Source organism: Vicia villosa, linkage group LG2, assembly GCF_029867415.1.
Source record: "Vicia villosa cultivar HV-30 ecotype Madison, WI linkage group LG2, Vvil1.0, whole genome shotgun sequence".
Classification (NCBI taxonomy): domain Eukaryota; kingdom Viridiplantae; phylum Streptophyta; class Magnoliopsida; order Fabales; family Fabaceae; genus Vicia; species Vicia villosa.
In genome coordinates this window covers 19055197-19062097 of record NC_081181.1, presented here as the reverse complement: position 1 = coordinate 19062097, position 6901 = coordinate 19055197, and positions in this window count along the sequence as shown.

The window sequence follows — 6901 nt, the reverse complement described above, 5'->3', positions numbered from 1 at the left end:
ACGAATCATTATTGATGTCTTCCTTAATCTTTTTGCTTTATATTTGGATTTGAGTTGTTATAGACATATACCTCACAAATCTTGATTAGGGATGGATATCTATTAGTTCTAGACTCCAGAGATAGTTTTTCGAGCTAATATTCGCCGTGGGTAACGAAGCTTAATGCCTTTGTGTTGTTTGTGTTGGTTGAGAGATCGTCGACGCGAGCAATACGGTTGTGTGATGTGTTGTTGAAGTTGGCTGAGAGATTTTCGCCGAGATGATATAGTAGTTCTCTCTACTTTGGGTTAAAAATGACTTATGGTGTGAGCGATGCTTGGTGATATTGATGAGTATTGTAGGTTGAGTATAACTGATCGATAAGTTTAAGTTTGTGAGAAGTAGATTATATGCAATGCCTGATAAGTCTCTTCTTTCTGAAAAAGGAACTTTTTGTGTTAATATTTACTTTTCCCTTTTTATGCTTTAAACAATTCAATCCAAACTCATAACTTTGGAAACTGTTGAACGGATCAATGCACTAGTCCCTATGGAGACGATAAATTCCCGGATAAATATTTCCAAAACTTTTGTTGCTTGCCCCTTTACTGCTTCAGCAAACCCACAAAGGAGCGGAAGCATTCTCATAAGCTCAAGTGATTCTTTTCATCAAAATCCATGACCAAGAATGGTTCGATAAAAGATCAACAACTCCCAATTTCATCTAGTGCACAAATTAGGGTTTTTGACCTAATTCATCTAGGGAGTTGACTTTTAATCAGGACATGGTTCCACAGCTCAAACTATGATTCAAGGGTATTCAATTCAACATTATAATCCACTCACATCATTCATTTGTAGAGGAGAGTTTGATTCAATTGAAATCCACAAGATTGTAGTTCATTTGAAAAAAGTCAATTGCCCAAGCCAATCTTTGACTTTTGAGAAGTTTGGTCAGCTAGGGACTTTTGAAGATAAAAATCATTAACATATGATTATTGAAGTCATTTGATCAAGAAAAATGAAGAAAATCAATCAAGAATAAAAAAGTCAACAAAAATCAAAGTTGGAAAATTTAAAGACTTAGAAAAATTATAAGTATTTTCAAGTGTTTTAGTCATAACTTCATGGGAAAGTAACTTCAAATTTCAAGTATGCAACTGAAAAATCTTCCAACATGAAAGTTGTAGATCTTGATCCAATGAACAACTTTGTCAGACATAACGTTTTCCCAAAAAATGAATCATTTGAGAGTTATGGGATCATGAAGTTTCCAACAAAAGACTTAGAAATTTTTTAAGTGTTTTAACCTAGATTTCTTCCAACTTTGTGACCAATTTTCACCTAGTTCCAAAATGATTTTGAAGAAAAAACAAACAAGTGGATTGAAGTAAGTAGAAAAGGCTTTCCAAAGAGACCATTAGCATAAAATTTCAACACTTGAGTTAAGAGTTATGAATTTGTGAATAAGGCACCATAACACTTGATTTTCAAAGCATGAACATGAAGAACCATAATCCAAGCTTATCCAAATCTGCAAGATAAGACAAGTCCATTAACTTGTTTAACACTCCATAATCAGATGATTTCACAAACTTTTGAGCTATGATCCAATTGTTTCAAGAATTTCCCATTGAAGTTATCAATTTCAAGACTAAAGTTAACACTTCCATTTTAGAAAACCAATGCTTTTGGCTTTGTCAATGCATTGAGCCTTTCACTTGTTCCCTCAGATCACACTCCACTTTAAAGCAAAGAAGCAACCTCTCTGCATCCAACAAACCTCAGAAGCATGCTTGTACCTTGCCATTGGAACTACCATTTTCATGTAACTTGAAATTTCAAAGCAAACCAAAACCATAAACTTGGATTTCAAGATTTTGGTTGCTTTAGGTTCTAAAACCTCTTGCCTATAAATAGAGAGGCTATCTATAATAGTAAGACACCAATTCACAGTACAAAAACACCTCAAATCTCTCTCAATTTCAGAATTGGTCAAAAACTCTATTTTTGAGCTTTGAAGTCCTTAACTTCGAATCTCTCATCTCTTGCAATCTTTGCACAAACTAATCATTCAAACACCTTCCAAATACCACATAGAGTCTTCTGTATGCATTAGAACACAACTGTAACTCATAAATCCAAACTTCCATATTCAGCTTGTTCTTCATTGCAGGTTGAGGCCTCTAGAACAATCCAGGTACCCTCTGCCCAAGAAAGCATTGCAATAGCTTCCTAGGAGTTCAGTGAAGCTAACTGGATCATTGAATCACTCCCAGAATCACTCTAAATCCATTTTCGATTTCCTGTTGCAGAGGTATATAGCTCGACTCTGAACTCCATGATTGGAGTATCATTTTTTGCATTTCTCGTTACCATATTGTTTGTTTTGATGTGCTGAATGATAGGCCTAAGGTATTAGAGATTGACTGTTCATGTTAGTCATTTAATTTTGACTTGAAGTTTTAGGGTTCTTCGTGTTATCTGAGAAATTCATGAGCTACAGTTTGAATTAATTTATGAATGATACATGATTGAGTTCGTATTTCAATTCTGAACATGTTAGACGTTTACTTCATTAACAATAAATGCCTTAATCTTGAAAACGATGTTCTGAAATATGTTGGATGGAGGTTGAGGATGAATTTGAATGTTTGAATTTATGAACTTTGTTTATTTTATTTTTAATGGTACCTATTTCATTAACGACTTCATCGTATTGGCTCAGTTGTAAAATGTGTGTGTTAAAGCTTTAGTGTATAGGGGCGTGGGTTCGATCCACCCCTTTTGCACTTTTGAAATTTATTTTCATTTAGAACTATTCAGAAATGAGTTTCATATATTATGTTGTGGTTACGCCTTATGATCACCAATTGGCGCTTGGCCCAGTGGTCAAGTTTTGAGCTGTTGAAGGTCAGGGCGTGGGTTCAAGCCTTGCTAGGTCCAAAATCAATTTTTTATTACTTATTTATTTCACTTTTTTTAATAACTTTGATAATTTATTTAATATAGTAAAATTAATCATTTTCACTTAAAATTTTTTACAGTCTTTGTTTATGTGACATATTTTATGAATAATTATTAAAATCCAAAAAATATTATTTATTTAATCACTTAAAAAATTAAATCAAAAACATGTCTTTTATTTTTTTAAACCTTTTTTAATCATTTCTTTTGACTTTTTTCACCAAGTAACTTACTATTATTTTGTGTGAATCTTTTTAGGGCTAGGTTAAAGTCTCTTTGATGATGCCATGTCCCCTTAGACCCATTCTCCCTTAGGGTGTGGTATTTTAATTCCTTTTTAAAAAAATCAATTAGGTTTAGGTGTGTTTCAAAACCCTAATCTAAAACCCTAATTTAGAAAACCCTAATTTAGAAAACCCTAATTTAGAAAACCCTAATTTGAAATCTTTGATCTTTAGCTTCACCATGTTGATATAATTTGTAGCTTTGATCTCTTCCTTTGTCTGTACATATTTTTGTTGATTTTTATCCTTGTACATGAAGGATAGAAAAACACTTAGAAGGGGGGGGGGGGTTTGAATAAGTGTAGCTTTAAAACTTGTAAGATAAAAACTATTTGCACAAAGATTTTTATCCTGGTTCGTTGTTAACTAAACTACTCCAGTCCACCCCCTTGGAGTGATTTACCTCACCTGAGGATTTAATCCACTAATCACACAAGATTACAATGGTTTTCCACTTAGAAAACTTCTAAGTCTTCCAGAGTATACTGATCACAACCTGATCACTCTAGGAACAATCTGCTTAGATACCCTCTAAGACTTTCTAGAGTATACTGATCAACAACCTGATCACTCTAGTTCTTACAACTTAATGTAAACAAATTCTTTTAAGAGTTACAATGCTTCAAATAAAGCTATTATCACAACTGTGATTTTCTCTTAAGTTTAAGCTTAATCTCACTAAGATATTACAACAGCAATGTAGTGAGTTTGATGATGAAGTTTGAGAGCTTTTTGAATTTGACAGCGTTTCTGTATATTTGTGCAAGAGTTGTATTCAGAATTCGTAACCTTGCTTCTCATCAGAACTTCATATTTATAGGCGCTTGAGATGATGACCGTTGGGAGCATTTAATGCTTTGCGTAATCCGTACAACATTGCATTTAATGTTTCACTCTTTTGTCAACTACCTCGAGCCTTGCTTTCGCTGTGTCTACTGACGTTGCCTTTAATAGCTTCTAACGTTCCTTTTGTCAGTCAGCGTAGCCTGCCATCTTGTACTTGCTTCTGATCTGATGTTTGTGTAAACAACGTTTGAATATCATCAGAGTCAAATAGCTTGGTGCATAGCATCTTCTTGTCTTCTGACCTTGAAGTGCTTCTGAGCGTGATACCATGAGAACTTCAGTGCTTCTGCTTCTGATCTCAAGTTCTTCTGATGCTTCCATAGACCCATGTTCTGATTCTGCTTGACCATCTTCTGATGTCTTGCCAGTCCATGTTCTGATGTTGCATGCTGAACCTTTTGAGTCAGTGCTTCTTGCGCTGATTTTGTGCATACTCTTTATATAATTCCTGAAATGGAAATTGCATAGTATTAGAGTACCACATTATCTCATACAAAATTCATATACTTGTTATCATCAAAACTAAGAATATTGATCAGAACAAATCTTGTTCTAACAATCTCCCCCTTTTTTATGATGACAAAAACATACATAAATGATATGAATTTGTAATCAGAATATCAGACGGCTAAAGACAATTACACAGCTATAGCATAAGCATATAGACATTGTGTGTGAATATGTCTCCCCCTGAGATTAACAATCTCCCCCTGAGATAAATAATCTCCCCCTGAAATAAATACTGGAAGAAATTTATAAATAAAGGACTTCCTTGAGTATTTTCCATTTCAGTTGAGACGATCACATATGCTTAGATCTTCAGAACATTCATAGCTTCTGATTCTTGCTTCCATAGGACAGCTTCAGAGCTTGAATTTCTTCTTGAATCATTGCATGCTAGATTGTATCAGAACATTGTTGAATGTACCAGAGCATCATCAGAGCATCTCTACATCCTGAAATGTTACAGAACAAACTAAACGACAAAAGTCAAAGCATGAATGAGTCAGAACATAAAATATGTATCAGAACATATAATTATGTATCAGTGCAAACAGTAATGTTTCAGAGCATATTTTAGAACTAAAAACATGCATCAGAACATATAAGGAATAAGAATGTGTTAGAGCATATTCTATCATCAGAATATCAGAACATTCTTCCTTCTTGCTTCTAATCTTGAAGCTTAACAGCACTCAGCTTGCTTCAATTTCCATGAGCTTGATTCCATACAGAATTGCTTTTCCACATGTCTTTGCTTCTCATGTTGAGCTTTTAAGAAGATCTTCACTTCCCGCAAAACACTCAAAGACATAGAACTTGCAAGTTCTGTTAGAAATGTGGAGACTTTCTCCCAGCAACTAATAAAATAAATCAGATCATTTATCACATTTTTCTCCCCCTTTTTGTCATAACATCAAAAAACATAAAAGATTCAGATGAAAGAGACAAACAATATTAGAGAAGAAAAGATAACTTTCATTGATTAGCAAAAGGAGAATTGTCGGAGGTACAAGGAGGATGCATAGAAAGCAGATGCAAGAAACAAAGAAAAACAACTAAGACCCAAAGACTAAGATGACCCTAGCTTAGACATAATCTTGGCCAACATGTCATGAATCCCATTGTTGCTCTCAGTTTTCCTCTCCATGAAAGTGCGGAACTCAGATTGATCGTGCGTTGCTCATCCATGCGAGTTGCAAGCTCGGCCTGATTCTTCTGAATAACTTCCAGAGTCTTCGCTAGACGAGAAGGTTCATTAGAAGAAGCTTCACAACTTCTGTCCAGAGGGATAGCATTCTGAACCGCAGCTTCCATAGTCAGATCATCACCTTGATTTTCCTCAACAGGAATAGTTCCAGCAAGATGATCTTCAGCATCAGCTTCTCCCATAGAAGCATCTTCTTCATATGCTGCAGCAGGCAGATCAGAATCTCCATTCTCAAGAGCCTGAAGAATGGCAGCAAGATTCCTTGGGGCAGAAGGACCTTCAACTTCTGGTGGGTCAACAACTTCTAGAATGACCAAGCTTGGGTCTTCCTCAGAAGGATTTTCCCTCAGAAAGTCAAATAGTGACTTGAAGTCTCCAGTCAGAACTGGTTACTTAGGTCTCCAGACCACAATCTCCCTGCACGGATTAGCTTCCATTTCTGTAGCAATCCTTGCTTCTACAAGCTCATCAACAAACTGCTTCTCCTCAAAGATATATCTCCCTTCAAGACGACTGAACCAGAAGTCTTCATAACTCCTCAGAATTCCACAAGGGCGTGGAGCAAGTTCTACACAAATTTCCTGAAGTTCTTCAAAATAAGCATCTGCTTTTCTTCGGAAGATTCTCCAGAATTTTCGCATAGCAACATCATTCAAGCCAGAACTTTCAACAATTCTGAGAGTTTCAAAGACTCTTCTGAGATTCCTCTTTACCATTTCATAAATTACACCAATAGGGTATGCTCGGCGGGATTTTATTTTGGTTATAGGGGAATCTGGGTTTGGGACAGAATAAGGTTGAGGCTCTCTATCCAAACGGAAGGATGATTCTGCTTCATTCTCAGAATCTAACACTACCATTTCAGCTTTAGGACGAGGCTTGGGAGTGTAATTGCAGTCACGGAGCAATTGCTCATGTGATGCAGAATCTGGAAGACTAGAACCAGAGGGATTGTTTTGAGAGGTGGAAGGAATGGGTTCATAGTTTGCATGAGGTGGGGGTTGAGAAGTGGATATATTTGTGTGAGGTGGAAAGAGAGTTTGTAGGGGTGGTATTTCAAGAACAGGGTTTTCAAGGGCCTGGTCGGAAGCAAGGTTGGTTGTGGGTGGAGAT